The sequence below is a fragment of the Leuresthes tenuis genome, unplaced genomic scaffold, assembly GCF_036924035.1.
Source record: "Leuresthes tenuis unplaced genomic scaffold, fLeuTen1.0.hap1 SCAF_164, whole genome shotgun sequence".
In the NCBI taxonomy this organism is placed as follows: Eukaryota; Metazoa; Chordata; class Actinopteri; order Atheriniformes; family Atherinopsidae; genus Leuresthes; species Leuresthes tenuis.
Genome location: NW_027325518.1, coordinates 14,884 through 32,291, shown reverse-complemented (window position 1 = coordinate 32,291; position 17,408 = coordinate 14,884). Strand labels below are relative to the sequence as shown.

At 42.0% G+C, this 17,408-nt stretch overlaps 7 non-coding genes across 7 annotated transcripts; 4 read left to right on the top strand and 3 right to left on the bottom strand.

The window, feature by feature from the left end:
* The first annotated feature begins 1,769 nt into the window (after positions 1–1,769).
* Positions 1,770–1,960, top strand: LOC140287703 (U2 spliceosomal RNA). Its single transcript, XR_011911824.1, has one exon. It is a non-coding gene; the product is annotated as a U2 spliceosomal RNA (small nuclear RNA).
* A 410-nt stretch (positions 1,961–2,370) lies between these two features.
* Positions 2,371–2,484, top strand: LOC140287700 (U5 spliceosomal RNA). Its single transcript, XR_011911821.1, has one exon. It is a non-coding gene; the product is annotated as a U5 spliceosomal RNA (small nuclear RNA).
* Positions 2,485–2,759: 275 nt separating this feature from the next.
* On the top strand, positions 2,760–2,948 carry LOC140287696 (U2 spliceosomal RNA). Its single transcript, XR_011911818.1, has one exon. It is a non-coding gene; the product is annotated as a U2 spliceosomal RNA (small nuclear RNA).
* Positions 2,949–3,477: 529 nt separating this feature from the next.
* On the bottom strand, positions 3,478–3,663 carry LOC140287697 (U2 spliceosomal RNA). The gene has a single exon (XR_011911819.1). It is a non-coding gene; the product is annotated as a U2 spliceosomal RNA (small nuclear RNA).
* Positions 3,664–3,938: 275 nt separating this feature from the next.
* LOC140287698 (U5 spliceosomal RNA) lies at positions 3,939–4,052 on the bottom strand. The gene has a single exon (XR_011911820.1). It is a non-coding gene; the product is annotated as a U5 spliceosomal RNA (small nuclear RNA).
* A 410-nt stretch (positions 4,053–4,462) lies between these two features.
* Positions 4,463–4,653, bottom strand: LOC140287702 (U2 spliceosomal RNA). The gene has a single exon (XR_011911823.1). It is a non-coding gene; the product is annotated as a U2 spliceosomal RNA (small nuclear RNA).
* A 1,046-nt stretch (positions 4,654–5,699) lies between these two features.
* Positions 5,700–5,887, top strand: LOC140287705 (U2 spliceosomal RNA). The gene has a single exon (XR_011911826.1). It is a non-coding gene; the product is annotated as a U2 spliceosomal RNA (small nuclear RNA).
* The last annotated feature ends 11,521 nt before the right edge of the window (positions 5,888–17,408 follow it).

The window sequence follows — 17,408 nt, the reverse complement described above, 5'->3', positions numbered from 1 at the left end:
TACATTCGGTTAATCATAGAAAAACGAGAACAAAACTTTTTAGCCCCTTAAATTCATAAAACAGACATGGTGCAGTTATTTCCATTCTAGAAAATAAGAGTAATCACCACCATTCCTATAAATTCTGGATATTCTAACAATCTGAATCTTTTTTAAATGTTCGATGAAGCCCTTTGCTGTTCTGTTTAGAGACTCAGCTGATCATAAACCAAGTTTTGCTCTTGAACCAAGCTTCTAAACTCTTCACCTTTTTCATTTCTCAGTTAGTATTCACTTTAAAACTGATTAAAAGAAAAATTAAATGAATGCCTATCAACAAATGTGGGATCTAAACTCTAGTGCTTTCTCTAAAATAATTTCCTTTCTCAATTCAGAAATGTGTGTGTGTAAGTCACAACACCCGTGACACCAAAACGGCTTTCTTTTCTCTCTTTTCTCTACACTCTGCACTGTGAGCACACACACCAAATCAGAAAGGCTTTTTTCTCTCTTTTCTACATTATGGACTGTGGGGACAGTCCATAATGTGTGCCAGGGCATTGTCTCACGTATTAGATTATGCTTAAGATACGAATGGGTTTATCAGTCACATCAGAATCCATACATACTGATCCTCCCGTAATAAAATGGTCGGATCTTATCAAACACACTTTGTTTCTTGTGACAAGTCAGCGAAACAGCGTATACACGTCAAGACACTGAATCAAGTTTGCCACAAGAACTCATAAGTTTGGCAGTATTGCTCTGCCGTCAGCAATCATACACCCATTTTATTTTCATGAGACATGTGCAGGCACCTGTTCATCTACTGTTCTATCACTATGAATTAGTTTATCTATTATCAATAAGGATACTTCTACAACTACTATCAAAGTATGTCCGGACTTCTTATGTTGTCAGTTGCTATATATGAATAAGTGGGTTGCTACTGAAAAGCATTAAGCATGTCACACAGCCCAAACATATAACATTTCAGGACACACCACACAGTTAACAACCACAGTGAAGCGTGTCAAAGCCCAAACATGTAACATTCAACAGGACACTTACACAACACATTCAAATCAAACAGTCAGACAACATACAAGAACATATACCCCAGCCGGCATTGCTCCCTGCCTATTTTCCTACAACTCACTATGTGTGCGCACACCTTTATTCACAAACTCTTCAACTTATACTCTTTTACCGAAGCTGCTACAGCTCGATTGGCCAAATACCCTTAGATCCTATTTCGGTGAATTTGACATCTGCCTTGTATGTAAAAGATTAGCGGTTTAGCAGTTTTAATTTAGTTTGAGTGAAGGAATTCATTTTATAGCAAAATCCGAAATCGTGAAGAACTCATGAAAGTAAGCTTATTCTCGGATTCCTGAAACTTTAGATTTGCTCTTTCTTTTACTGCAAAGTACAACGTTGAGCAGCACTAATGAGTTGTTTCTATTTTTGGCAGGCTTTACCTTTGCGGGTGAAGCCCTTTCTGTCTGTGCAAAAGAAATCTTGTTACTGTGCAGAGTGACTTCTCTGAGTAGAGTCGCCTTACTTGTTGCGACTTCGCCGATGTTCGAAGCTGGAGTGCAAAGTTGTTGCTTGAATGGTGCTCGCTGGAGCGTGTGGTAGTGTAAAGTTATACCATTTAAAAGGGCTGAAGAGTGCTCAGTGCAGCGGGTGGGCGGAGGTGCAAAGTGACACTATGGCCATAAAAAGAACACCGCTACAAGTGCGCATTGTGCCAGGAAGGGCCCTCGGACGTGAACCAGTGGACAGTTATCGCTTCTCGGCCTTTTGGCTAAGATCAAGTGTAGTATCTGGTCTTATCAGTTTAATGTCTGATATGTCCTCTATGCGAGGACTACATATTAAATGGATTTTTATCAATAGGAGTTGAAAAAGGAGCTTGCTCCGTTCACTCCAAGCATCGACCCGGTACTGCAGTGCCGCTGGGAACGGTGCGCTCTCCTCTGCTCTTCTGAAAAAGCAAACAGCGGTGCAGGATGGAAGTTTCAGGGAGCCTAAGATGAAACTTTCTTTTAATCTGCTGAGAAAAGAGAGTGAATGCGAAGCAGACTTTAAGACGGCTCTGGGAGCGAGCCGAGTGCGGGCTAACCGGGACAATTGCTTGAAAGAAACGCGACACCGAATGAGCAGTCAGAACAAAGCCTCAATACGGTGTTCCCGTGTTGTTTGTGGCTGCCTTGTCTTTTGCACAGAGTAAAAGACAAGGCAGCCATCGAATAGGGCCCGATTGTTCCTACTTGGTCAGCCGAGGAGCAAGGGGGGGAGCAAGCGTCTCAACCAAGCAAAGCTCACCATGGGGAAGGTGGCTATGCCAACTAGCCTGATGCCCTGCTCCCGCAGTGATGGATAATCGTACACTGGTTTCTCTTCATAATGTACAAGTCTTTCGCCTTTTACTAAAGACTTCCGTGGAGAGCAGCACTAATGAATTGTTTCTATTTTTGGCAGGCTTTACCTTTGCGGGTGAAGCCCTTTCTGTCTGTGCAAAAGAAATCTTGTTACTGTGCAGAGTGACTTCTCTGAGTAGAGTCGCCTTACTTGTTGCGACTGTGCCGATGTTGCTTGAATGGTGCTCGCTGGAGCGTGCGGTAGTGTAAAGTTATACCATTTAAAAGGGTTGAAGAGTGCTCAGTGCAGCGGGTGGGCGGAGGTGCAAAGTGACACTATGGCCATAAAACGAACACCGCTACAAGTGCGCATTGTGCCAGGAAGGGCCCTCGGACGTGAACCAGTGGACAGATATCGCTTCTCGGCCTTTTTGGTTAAGATCAAGTGTAGTATCTGTACTTATCAGTTTAATATGTGATATGTCTATGCAAGGACTACATATTAAATGGATTTTTATTAATAGGAGTTGAAAAAGGAGCTTGCTCCGTTCACTCAAAGCATCGACCCGGTACTGCAGTGCCGCTGGGAACGGTGCGCTCTCCTCTGCTCTTGTGAAAAAGCAAACATTTTTCGAATATCCAACCGCACATGATCATAAGTGGGAGAAGAGGTGTTCAGCTGCAAGAAGGTGTGAATGTCCACCCATAATTCCTCAAAAATGGGTAAGAAAAGGTGCGAATGCCCAACCATACATCATCAAAAGCTAGAGAGGTGGTGTTCGGCTGTAAGATGCTGCGAATGTCCGACCATAGTTGGTAAAAAGCGGGTAAGAAAAGGTTAAGGCATTCAGACCTTGCTTCACCTGCTTTTCACCAAATATAGTCGGACATTCACACCTTCTTGCAGCCGAACACTTCCGCTCCACCTTTTAGTTTTCTATGGGGCATTCACACCTTTTTTTACACCGCATTTTATAAAAACACCACAGGAACACCGTATTGAGATTTTGTTCTGACCGCTCATTCGGTGTCGCGTTTCTTTCAAGCAATTCTCCTGGTTAGCCCGCACTTGGCTCGCTCCCAGAGCCGTGTTAAAGTCTGCTTCGCATTCACTCTCTTTTCTCAGCAGATTAAAAGAAACTTCCATCCTGCACCGCTGTTTGCTTTTTCACAAGAGCAGAGGAGAGCGCACCGTTCCTTTTTCAAATCCTATTGATAAAAATCCATTTAATATGTAGTCCTTGCATAGACATATCACATATTAAACTGATAAGTACAGATACTACACTTGATCTTAGCCAAAAGGCCGAGAAGCGATATCTGTCCACTGGTTCACATCCGAGGGCCCTTCCTGGCACAATGCGCACTTGTAGCGGTGTTCGTTTTATGGCCATAGTGTCACTTTGCACCTCCGCCCACCCGCTGCACTGAGCACTCTTCAACCCTTTTAAATGGTATAACTTTACACTACCGCACGCTCCAGCGAGCACCATTCAAGCAACATCGGCACAGTCGCAACAAGTAAGGCGACTCTACTCAGAGAAGTCACTCTGCACAGTAACAAGATTTCTTTTGCACAGACAGAAAGGGCTTCACCCGCAAAGGTAAAGCCTGCCAAAAATAGAAACAATTCATTAGTGCTGCTCTCCACGGAAGTCTTTAGTAAAAGGCGAAAGACTTGTACATTATGAAGAGAAACCAGTGTACGATTATCCATCACTGCGGGAGCAGGGCATCAGGCTAGTTGGCATAGCCACCTTCCCCATGGTGAGCTTTGCTTGGTTGAGACGCTTGCTCCCCCCCTTGCTCCTCGGCTGACCAAGTAGGAACAATCGGGCCCTATTCGATGGCTGCCTTGTCTTTTACTCTGTGCAAAAGACAAGGCAGCCACAAACAACACGGGAACACCGTATTGAGGCTTTGTTCTGACTGCTCATTCGGTGTCGCGTTTCTTTCAAGCAATTGTCCCGGTTAGCCCGCACTCGGCTCGCTCCCAGAGCCGTGTTAAAGTCTGCTTCGCATTCACTCTCTTTTCTCAGCAGATTAAAAGAAAGTTTCATCTTAGGCTCCCTGAAACTTCCATCCTGCACCGCTGTTTGCTTTTTCAGAAGAGCAGAGGAGAGCGCACCGTTCCCAGCGGCACTGCAGTACCGGGTCGATGCTTGGAGTGAACGGAGCAAGCTCCTTTTTCAACTCCTATTGATAAAAATCCATTTAATATGTAGTCCTCGCATAGAGGACATATCAGACATTAAACTGATAAGACCAGATACTACACTTGATCTTAGCCAAAAGGCCGAGAAGCGATAACTGTCCACTGGTTCACGTCCGAGGGCCCTTCCTGGCACAATGCGCACTTGTAGCGGTGTTCTTTTTATGGCCATAGTGTCACTTTGCACCTCCGCCCACCCGCTGCACTGAGCACTCTTCAGCCCTTTTAAATGGTATAACTTTACACTACCACACGCTCCAGCGAGCACCATTCAAGCAACAACTTTGCACTCCAGCTTCGAACATCGGCAAAGTCGCAACAAGTAAGGCGACTCTACTCAGAGAAGTCACTCTGCACAGTAACAAGATTTCTTTTGCACAGACAGAAAGGGCTTCATCCGCAAAGGTAAAGCCTGCCAAAAATAGAAACAACTCATTAGTGCTGCTCAACGTTGTACTTTGCAGTAAAAGAAAGAGCAAATCTAAAGTTTCAGGAATCCGAGAATAAGCTTACTTTCATGAGTTCTTCACGATTTCGGATTTTGCTATAAAATGAATTCCTTCACTCCAACTTATACTCTTTTACCGAAGCTGCTACAGCTTGATTGGCCAAATACCCTTAGATCCTATTTCGGTGAATTTGACATCTGCCTTGTATGTAAAAGATTAGCGGTTTAGCAGTTTTAATTTAGTTTGAGTGAAGGAATTCATTTTATAGCAAAATCCGAAATCGTGAAGAACTCATGAAAGTAAGCTTATTCTCGGATTCCTGAAACTTTAGATTTGCTCTTTCTTTTACTGCAAAGTACAACGTTGAGCAGCACTAATGAGTTTTTTCTATTTTTGGCAGGCTTTACCTTTGCGGGTGAAGCCCTTTCTGTCTGTGCAAAAGAAATCTTGTTACTGTGCAGAGTGACTTCTCTGAGTAGAGTCGCCTTACTTGTTGCGACTGTGCCGATGTTGCTTGAATGGTGCTCGCTGGAGCGTGCGGTAGTGTAAAGTTATACCATTTAAAAGGGTTGAAGAGTGCTCAGTGCAGCGGGTGGGCGGAGGTGCAAAGTGACACTATGGCCATAAAACGAACACCGCTACAAGTGCGCATTGTGCCAGGAAGGGCCCTCGGACGTGAACCAGTGGACAGATATCGCTTCTCGGCCTTTTGGTTAAGATCAAGTGTAGTATCTGTACTTATCAGTTTAATATGTGATATGTCTATGCAAGGACTACATATTAAATGGATTTTTATCAATAGGAGTTGAAAAAGGAGCTTGCTCCGTTCACTCAAAGCATCGACCCGGTACTGCAGTGCCGCTGGGAACGGTGCGCTCTCCTCTGCTCTTGTGAAAAAGCAAACATTTTTCGAATATCCAACCGCACATGATCATAAGTGGGAGAAGAGGTGTTCAGCTGCAAGAAGGTGTGAATGTCCACCCATAATTCCTCAAAAATGGGTAAGAAAAGGTGCGAATGCCCAACCATACATCATCAAAAGCTAGAGAGGTGGTGTTCGGCTGTAAGATGCTGCGAATGTCCGACCATAGTTGGTAAAAAGCGGGTAAGAAAAGGTTAAGGCATTCAGACCTTGCTTCACCTGCTTTTCACCAAATATAGTCGGACATTCACACCTTCTTGCAGCCGAACACTTCCGCTCCACCTTTTAGTTTTCTATGGGGCATTCACACCTTTTTTTACACCGCATTTTATAAAAACACCACAGGAACACCGTATTGAGATTTTGTTCTGACCGCTCATTCGGTGTCGCGTTTCTTTCAAGCAATTCTCCTGGTTAGCCCGCACTCGGCTCGCTCCCAGAGCCGTGTTAAAGTCTACTTCGCATTCCGCACCTCCGCCCACCCGCTGCACTGAGCACTCTTCAGCCCTTTTAAATGGTATAACTTTACACTACCACACGCTCCAGCGAGCACCATTCAAGCAACAACTTTGCACTCCAGCTTCGAACATCGGCAAAGTCGCAACAAGTAAGGCGACTCTACTCAGAGAAGTCACTCTGCACAGTAACAAGATTTCTTTTGCACAGACAGAAAGGGCTTCACCCGCAAAGGTAAAGCCTGCCAAAAATAGAAAAAACTCATTAGTGCTGCTCAACGTTGTACTTTGCAGTAAAAGAAAGAGCAAATCTAAAGTTTCAGGAATCCGAGAATAAGCTTACTTTCATGAGTTCTTCACGATTTCGGATTTTGCTATAAAATGAATTCCTTCACTCAAACTAAATTAAAACTGCTAAACCGCTAATCTTTTACATACAAGGCAGATGTCAAATTCACCGAAATAGGATCTAAGGGTATTTGGCCAATCGAGCTGTAGCAGCTTCGGTAAAAGAGTATAAGTTGAAGAGTTTGTGAATAAAGGTGTGCGCACACATAGTGAGTTGTAGGAAAATAGGCAGGGAGCAATGCTGGCTGGGGTATATGTTCTTGTATGTTGTCTGACTGTTTGATTTGAATGTGTTGTGTAAGTGTCCTGTTGAATGTTACATGTTTGGGCTTTGACACGCTTCACTGTGGTTGTTAACTGTGTGGTGTGTCCTGAAATGTTATATGTTTGGGCTGTGTGACATGCTTAATGCTTTTCAGTAGCAACCCACTTATTCATATATAGCAACTGACAACATAAGAAGTCCGGACATACTTTGATAGTAGTTGTAGAAGTATCCTTATTGATAATAGATAAACTAATTCATAGTGATAGAACAGTAGATGAACAGGTGCCTGCACATGTCTCATGAAAATAAAATGGGTGTATGATTGCTGACGGCAGAGCAATACTGCCAAACTTATGAGTTCTTGTGGCAAACTTGATTCAGTGTCTTGACGTGTATACGCTGTTTCGCTGACTTGTCACAAGAAACAAAGTGTGTTTGATAAGATCCGACCATTTTATTACGGGAGGATCAGTATGTATGGATTCTGATGTGACTGATAAACCCATTCGTATCTTAAGCATAATCTAATACGTGAGACAACGCCCTGGCACACATTATGGACTGTCCCCACAGTCCATAATGTAGAAAAGAGAGAAAAAAGCCTTTCTGATTTGGTGTGTGTGCTCACAGTGCAGAGTGTAGAGAAAAGAGAGAAAAGAAAGCCGTTTTGGTGTCACGGGTGTTGTGACTTACACACACACATTTCTGAATTGAGAAAGGAAATTATTTTAGAGAAAGCACTAGAGTTTAGATCCCACATTTGTTGATAGGCATTCATTTAATTTTTCTTTTAATCAGTTTTAAAGTGAATACTAACTGAGAAATGAAAAAGGTGAAGAGTTTAGAAGCTTGGTTCAAGAGCAAAACTTGGTTTATGATCAGCTGAGTCTCTAAACAGAACAGCAAAGGGCTTCATCGAACATTTAAAAAAGATTCAGATTGTTAGAATATCCAGAATTTATAGGAATGGTGGTGATTACTCTTATTTTCTAGAATGGAAATAACTGCACCATGTCTGTTTTATGAATTTAAGGGGCTAAAAAGTTTTGTTCTCGTTTTTCTATGATTAACCGAATGTATGTGAGAGTCCAAACAGACAGAAGGGTTACGGCCGAGCACTGGACCTTCCAAAAAAGATGAGACAGGCTGGACCTGTGCCATACTAGTTAAGACCTGCCTGTGGATAACAGGTTCTTTAAACTCTCACACACACAAACTCACACACGTTCGCACACATACACCCACACACACACACACATTCTTGAACTTGCTGCAAGATTAAACATTTGCATTAACTGACTCCAGCAACTCTGAGTCTCATTGAGAGACCTTTCTCAACAATTGGGTCCTCAAACCAGATCTCAACGTTTTTTCCGCTTTCCAGGGTCGGAGCTGAAACCGTGCACGGGGGAGTCCAGTACTCCTAATGAAAGACCCCCTGCTGAATTGCGGTAATTAGGGGCCAGTGTCCACTGAAAGGGGGAAAAAGGGACGAGATCGTACTTTTGAATCAATGGCCAGAAGCCATTGGCAGTGCAGGCATCAACAATAATGGTGTTATTTCACCCATTAACACTTAAGGTACCTCATGCAGTGGCTGTGATATGGTTACTTAACAAAATATCTTTACCAGACATCTCTCCTACATAACAGTTCTTCTTTCACAGCCACACCTTGTTGTCGAGAGATGTGCTACACTTAATCCATCCACACTGCTACCTACCCCACAGATGGAAAGCCTCATGATTGCATGTCAGAAATAACCATCAGTGTTTTACCCAGGCCAGACTTAACTGATATACGTTATGAAAATGCAGAAATAACTATATTTATTCAACAGGTCAAGCAAAAAACCCTGATGGCACAAATGCTACAGGATTTGCAGTAGTAACAGAAACTGAAGTTTTCTTAAAACAACCACTACCAAAAAATTACTCTGTTCAAGCAGTCGAATTGGTAGCTTTAACTGAAGCTTGTAAATTAAATAACAAAAAGGTTGTTAACGTTTACACTGACAGTCAGTATGCCTTCTCAACTGTACATGTGTTAACACAGCATTGGAAAAACAGGTATGTTGACATCCACAGCTAAATGTATAAACTACAAATATTTTAGCATTATTAGATGTTATTCAATTGCCATCTACAATAGACTCGTATGAATGACCGGAAGGAAAACCATACTGCCAAAGAATTTGTTTAAATATGCTGCAGTATTGAGCCACGGACCATGTCATGTCTCAACAGGAGGGATGGAAGCAATAATGAACAAGGTTTTTACAGCATATGGTTTTACTAATTATTGAATTTTTTTTTTTAGAATAAATAAATTAATAAAGTTTTGTCTAGCAGGTCAAATATGTGCAAAATACATTCCACAGGGCAATCTAAGACCAAAACGAAGATAATTCCCTAAGCCAGTGTATCTTTTTCAACATATTTGTTTGTATTTCATTATTTCATTATTGTGTAGATTTCATTGAACTAAATTAATGTTAAGGGAAACGATTCTGCTCAGTGACAACAGAGGTTTTTACCAAATGGTCTGAAATATTTCCATGTGCACAAGCAGATGCACTCTCAGTAGCAAAATCACGCGTAAAATAACTCATTTCTAGATTTGAAATTCCTGAAAAGATCTTCAGTGATAATTTGACACACTTTGTAAACTATGTCATCTCACTGATGGCAAAGAACTTAAAATAGATCTTAGAAACCACTGTGATATAGAAGGTTTCGCTAACACATTGGAATTGTTTTACTATTTACATATGCATGTGCAGTGAAGAATTGCTTGCTGCTGATAAATGCAAAGAAGAACAGCTTACACATAGATGCTCACATATAGGCTGCTGAATGCAATGAAGACCTGCTTATCCAGTAAAGTTCAATGTCAATGTGTAATATTCAATTAGGATTTGCAAAACAGTGAAGTTAAACAATGAATGGGTCCATAGTCGGTATGAGAAGACTACAGGAATATTTACCTGGGTGTACGTTCAAACAGAGATGAGAAAATTGCGATAAATTATTGTTTGTTTGTTTGTTAGTATGTATATGAATGTTATGTGTATAAACTGTGTTGAGTTGTAGTTACTCAGTAGTGTCTCAGTGAAACAACCGACGGGGGAAGCCTTGCGGTGACAACAAAAGCAGTGTTTTACTGATCAGTCAAGTTGCTCCAGTGTACTCCATACAAACTGGTTGGCTACTGAAGGGATAGAAAATGGGGAATACTTGTTTTAAAGCAAACAAGAAAAATACATGTTTTAACGGGACCCAGACAATATTATATAGATGTCGCCACTGAAGTAAAGAACATTTACGTGGGATGGTGTGAGGGTCCTCGTTTGGCTGACGTTCGCCGATATACTCGCCATGCTCAGAACCAAGTTGAGACGTGTAAGACAACCAAAAGGGACAAGTGTGAAAAGGAGCTGCATTTGGCATCCATGACCATGTATTACGCAGTTGGTGTAAACAGAGGACGAGGCCGAAGTCGAAGACGTGGACGTGTGGGAGAGGAGGTCGAAATGGGCCACGCCAGAGCTATGATCCGAATATTTGTTTTTACTGTGGCCAGACTGGACACTGGAAGAAGGACTGTCCACAGCTAAAAAGTGATGAAATTGGGCAAAAGGCTGACTGAGGGTGGGAGGCAGGTTCTGGACGTCACGCGGCAGCGGAGCCTCCACTAATGGGTGATAGCACAAACACACTCACACATTTTTCCTGCTCTGTGTAGTGAAGCAACGCTTGCCGACTGTGATTCACGTAGTAAAGTTTTGCATGCTATTTCCGTCCTAGAGCAAAGATATTTCTCTCAGAATATAGGAAATTATGTTCATCAGTAGTGACGTCAGGGGAGTTTGATTGTCCTCCAAAGTTAAGTGGAAACCACGTTTACTGTATGTCTGCATCAGGCCAGGTTGTGAAGGAGAAAATGACAATGCCCATTGCGTGTTGTCACTCCCGATGAGCTCTCCTTCAAACACTCATTTTTGTTATCAGAGTTGTGTCCCATTAACCTGATGGGCTGTGATCTCATGTGTAAATTAGGCATTATTTTAACTTCTACACCAGAGGGTGTTAAGGTTATGTTACAGCCTGACAAAGTTTTCACAGCAGTGCAGTTTGATTCATCGGCACTTACATATGCTTATGAGTGGAAACTTCCCAGCTCTCCTTTTTCACAACAACTAGTGGAAGAAGCAAAAGCGTTAGTTTCACCCCTTTCTGATTTCATGCAACCTACTGATTTGCACTGCACATCACACATTTCTTTGGGGCCTGACAATGACTATGAGAAGAAGTGAAAAAATATGTGCGCCTACTTTATTGACTCCAGAGCACTTTGATTTTTTTAATGTTTGTGGTACTCGCCCTCACATTTCCTTGGCCAAACGTACACACTGGCAGTGACAAGGTGTGGGAGAGTTTGTTGCTACATGTCAGAAAGAAATGGAGTGGACTGTTTCACCTGCTGATCCAAATTTGATGTTTTCTGAACGATTGTCAGCATACAAAAAAACATTTTTGAGTACAATGCATTGTCAAAGAACTGTGGACTTAATTCCTACCACAGAATCACATTTTGAAGCATGTTTTTTATCTGAAACAGATTTGTCTTCGATACCCATGTTGGCTGAAGTATCCAATGATCTTTGGGCTAAGAGCACATATGATGTGGGGTTGATAAAAGGCTGTGAACCAGTAATTGTCACCCCTAAATCAGACTTTTGTCCATGTAAAAAACAATACCCTTTTAAGCCTGAAGCAATTAAAGGGATTAAACCTGTTTTTCAATCTTTTCAGAAAACAGGCGTTATTGTTCCTTTTGAAAATTCACCTGTGCTTACTCCATTGTTTCCTGTTAAAAAGATTAAAGATGCTGGCCAGCCAGATGAATGGCGTTTTGTACAGGACCTCCAAGCGGTGAATGCTAAAGTTCAGCCACATGCTCCTACTGTGCCCAACCCACACACTATTTTGTCTCAAATTACATCAGATGCACAGTTTTTCTCAGTGGTTGACTTGTCGCCAGTGCACCCTGATAGCCCATTTTGGTTTGCTTTTTAGTTTGAACAGAGATCTTGGACTTTTACCCGGTTATGACAGGGGTACTGTGAAAGTCCCACTATTTACAATGCTGCCCTCAAAGCTAGTCTGGATTAACTTCAATCAACCACAGGCTCTGCTCTTTTGCAGTATGTGGATGACATCCTTTTATGTAGTCCATCTAAACAACAGTGTGAAAAAGACCAAATGACTCAAATAACTTTCTTGCTTTCAAAATTTTTCCTCTAGTGACGCTGACTTAGAGAGGGATGAAGATAATCATATTTAATTGTTCATGTTTTGATTGTTTATCTTTGGACCCTTTATCACTATGATGCCTGCATTTTAAACTCACGTTGTGTGCAAATGCAGGCTGATGTTTTACAGATAAAGTTATTATTTTCCTTGTTTCTTTTGGGTTGATTAATATAATGGTATTATTATAATCAAAAGGGAGGAATGTAATGGAAAATAATTCTTATATGCATTGTATTGAGTGTTACTGTGTATAAGCTGCAAGGTACCACCCTGCCCTGTTTTCTTAAATTCCTCTTTACAATGGTGGGCTTGTTATTATGAGATAGCTGCACTTTAGGGGGGACAGGGTTAGGCTGGTATTTACGAGTGTGTCTGGGTAACCTCAACTAATGGTTGGGGAGGAAAGTTAGAAGAACAATCAACTATACCCAAAAACAGATGACGTGATGAGCGGGCAATATAACTGTGTGTTTTTGCTTCAGTGGTCAGAGCAACTCTGTATTCTGTACTGTGTTGTTCTCTCTTGCAAGATATTATTATTAAAGCCTCCTATCTCCTCAAAAGAAAATAACTGACTCCCCAAGTGCAAGTGTCAGGACAAATGATCAAACTTCTCCAAGCTTCAGTCTGCAGAGAGGTACAAGACAGGGTTTCGCCCTCACTTTTTGCTATTTTCATCGAACCTTTAGCAGCTGCTATCAGACAAGATAGAAATATTAAAGGCATCCAACCCCAAAATATTGAGCATAAAATAAGTCTTTATGCTGATGATGTATTACTTTTCCTTCAGAACTCACAGACATCTCTCACTCACACGATCACACTCATAAATAAATTCTCAGCACTTTCTGACTACTCTATCAATTGGTCTAAGACCACAGTTCTGCCCATTAACTATAGGGACCAGAATATACCTGCGATCACTTTACAGTCAGGAAATATTAGATATTTAGGCATAAACATTTCCTCCAGGCTCTCAGAGCTAACAAAGCTAAATTATGTGCAATTATTAAAGACAGTAGAGGACGATCTCTCTCGTTTGAAGTCCTTACCTATATCACTTATGGGGAGAGTTACAACCATTAAAATGATGGTACTACCAAAAGTTAACTATTTGTTCTCAATGATCCCCATAAAACCATCTGCTACTTGGTTTAAGTCACTAGGTTCATGCATCTCCAAATTTCTGTGGAAAAACAAACCACCACGTATTAGTTTAAAAACCCTACAGAAGACCAAGGACAGTGGTGGATTAGATTTACCTAATTTTCAGCACTATTCCTTAGCCAATAGGTTACAGTATATATCAAAATGGTTTAAACCTAGCCCAATAGATGAACCATGGATAAATATAGAACAAGCATTGTGTGATAATCTGGAAATCTCTGACCTGCCACTTATTAGTCAAAACGTAAAAAATCACAAATGTTTCAAAAGCATTAACATCAGCACCTCTCTGACAGCCTGTTGGGAATTTCTTAAAATAACAAAGTCTTCACTTGTCCCGTGTAAGCTTACACCCATCTGGAACAATCCTGACATCCTGCAAAACAAAAAAATGCTAAACTTTACTCTGTGGAAGATCAAAGGAATCAAACATCTGGAACATATAATCCAAAATGGACATTTTATTTCATTTGATGAGCTCATATCACAACATGAGATAGGCAGCAATAAATTCCTAGAATATCAACAACTTAAGTCTATAATAACAAAGAAATATATCCTCCACCAACCAGACTTACAACTCCCGATTAGGGTAGTAGAATTTCTAAGCATCTGCACCCCAAAACTACTATCAAAAATATATAAATTATTGTCTAAGATAGATGACACAATGTCTCTACCGTCCTCAAAATGGGAGGCACATTTATCCATCAGTTCTAGTCATAGCTTCTGGCCACATATATGTTTGAACACCTTCAGAATGACTCAAAATCCTAATTTAGAGCTCATACAATACAAAATTCTTCATAGAACACACTATACAGGACAAAGGATGTTCAGGATGGGTCTAACACACTCAAACATCTGCTCACATTGCACAGATAACACACCTGATGATTATGCACACGCTTTGTGGTTTTGTGCGCCTGTCCAGAGGTTCTGGCTTGAAGTCTGTGCGGACCTATCAACATGACTAAAGTGTAGCATTCCTGCATGCCCCACACTGTGCATACTGGGTGACTTAGACAACATCAATGTGGAATTTAGCTTAGCACACATGATCCTCACAGTGTTATGTATAGCAAAGAAAACTATTCTCATGAACTGGAAAGCGAAGAACAATCTGTGTATTAACCAGTTTAGAAATTTTCTTTTAGATTATATTAGCATGGAAACAATGTCTGCTTCCTCAAAACATCAATTGGCTGAATTTAATTCTCTCTGGTCCCTTCTGATTAGCTTGATCACATAGTGGTGGTGGTGGGTTGCTGTCCCGTCGCTCTGGGCGGTTGGGTGTGTGCTGGGGGGGGCTGTGTGGCTTCGGGCGTCTGGTGGTCTCTCGGGTCGTGGGGAAATACAGCAGCCCTGTATTATTGCTTCCTGTGAAATCAAGATACAATGTGCACATGCTGGTTACAAATAAGAAAATACAAACAACAAACAGTTTCTTCCATGGTTCACAGCATGTGTATGATCATCTTCATCGCTGGTCTCAGTAAGGATGTTTCAATCTTCGGTGTCAGAGGTTACTAGCACTTAACACACCGTTGGAGTACAGCTTTTACTGCTGACTCTTATCTTTGTCCTTCCGGGCGTGTTGGTTAGGCTGATGTATTTCAGGGTGGAAGTCATCTACTGGTTCTGGTACCTTCTTACAGTGACTGGCATGAATCCAGGTTGCTCTCTCTGCAACTTTAACAGCTGTGTGAGTGACCAGTAGCACCTGGAACGGGCCTTGCCAACGTTTGGACTTCCAATGTTTCCTGCGAAGTTCCTTCACCACCTGTCATCTGGTTGGAGTGGTGTGTTTTCTGTGGCTGGAAGGGCTGCTTTTACTGCCTGTGAAACTTGAGATAGAACAGTGGAAAGGTTTCGACAGTAAGACAACATAGCATCATCACAAACAGTTGTGGAAGGGAGGGGTCTGGTTACAGGTCCCAATCCCAGGTTAGGAGGTCTGCCAAATAAAATTTCAAATGGGCTGAGATTCACTTGAGCTCTGATTCTCATTCTCATGTAGGTAAGCACAATAGGTAATGCTTTTGTCCATGGCAGACCTGTTTCTTCACAACATTTGGCTAACTTGGACTTTAATGTACCATTTTCTCTTTCCACAGCACCTCCACTCTGTGGATGATAAGCACAATGTGTGCGCAAGGTTATTCCCAGGAATTTACCAACCTCAGTCAATGCAGTGTTTACAAAATGTGTGCCATTATCACTGCTGATCTTCTCTGGAATGCCCCATCTAGGAATGATTTCTGTTTAGCAGTGCTTTAGTCACTGCATTACTGTTTGCATGTTTTGCAGGGAAAACTTCAACCCATTTACTAAACACGTCCACTATTACTAGTGCATATTTCTTTCCTTCAGCTGGTGTGAGTTCAACAAAATCCATCATCAAATGGTCAAAAGGTTTCTCTGGTGGAGGGTGTGCAACTTGCGATGTGTGTAATGCCTTTCCTACATTATGTGTGGCACAAACCATACATGACTGACAGTATTTTTGCGCATATGAACTGAACCCTTTTGTGAACCACTGAGCAGTGAGTGCATTCAGCATCCCCCCTTTTGACACATGGTTCAACCCATGTGTCAATTTTGAAAAATGAGGAAAAAAATGTTTAGGTAGACAGGGTTTACCATCAGGTCCCATCCAAACACCATCCGTATGAGTTGCACCCACAGAGGACCAAATGCGTCCAGAGGACCAAATTTCATCTGCAGAGGCAAAAGTTTGCAAAGCATGGAGATCTGTGAGGGAGTCTTCTGCCTGCAAAGAGAGGGAAGCGAAAACAGGAAAAGATTTAGCTGCTTGCTTAGCTGCAGCATCAGCTCTGGCATTGCCACAAGCAACAGGATCGTCTGAGTTAGTGTGAGCCGCACACTTACAGACCGAGATTGCTGTAGGCAAAAGGATCGCATCAAGAAGATCAGAAACCTGCTTGGAGTTCAGAATAGTTTTACCATCTGATTTAAGGAAATGCCTGTGTTTCCACAGCGCACCAAAATCATGAACAACACCAAAAGCATATCTGGAATCTGTGTAAATAGTGACAGACTTACCAGCTGCCAACTTACAAGCTTCAGTAAGTGCAATAAGCTCAGTAGTTTGAGCAGAGAAATGTTTAGGAAGAGAACCAGACAACAAAGTGTCATGTGAAGAACATACTGCAAACCAAACACAGTTAGTACCTGTGGCTGGATCACGCAAAGCTGATCCATCTACAAAAAGAATCATGTCAGAGTTTGGAAGAGGAGTCTCTAAAAGATCAGGTCGGGGTGTACAAACTTGTTCCAAAACAGCTTCACAGTCATGAGGCTCCCCATCCTCAGGAGTCGGAAGCAAAGTAGCAGGATTCAGAACAGTACAACGTTTAACAGTGACATTTGGCATATCACGGAGCACAGAGGTGTATCTGAGCCAACAAGCAGTTGAAAGATGTGAAGTTTTCTGCTCGAGAAGAATAATGGCAACAGCATGAGGAACCAAAACAGTCAAATTAGCGTAGCCCACAATATCTTGGGAGGCCAGGACAGCTTTCTCTGCAGCTGCAACAGCACGAAGACAACCAGGCAGGCCTGCAGCCACAGAGTCCAGTTTTGCTGAGAAATGAGCCACTGGCCTTTGCCTGCCCCATGTTCCTGCATAAGAACAGATGTCATACAACCATGCTTCTCATCAACTGCCTGTATGAAAGGTTTATGAGGATCTGGAATGCCAAGTGTTGGTGCTGTTTGAAGAGCCAGCTTAAGCTGACTAAAGGCTGATTAATCCTCAGGAGTCCATGGAACACGATCAGCTGACTGGAGCTGCATGTCAGAACTGCAGCTGCCTTTACCATGGATAAGAGCACCTAAGAGAGCTTCGAGAAAAGAGTAGTTAGGAATAAAGTTCCTGCAGTAAGATGTTATACCTAAGAATGA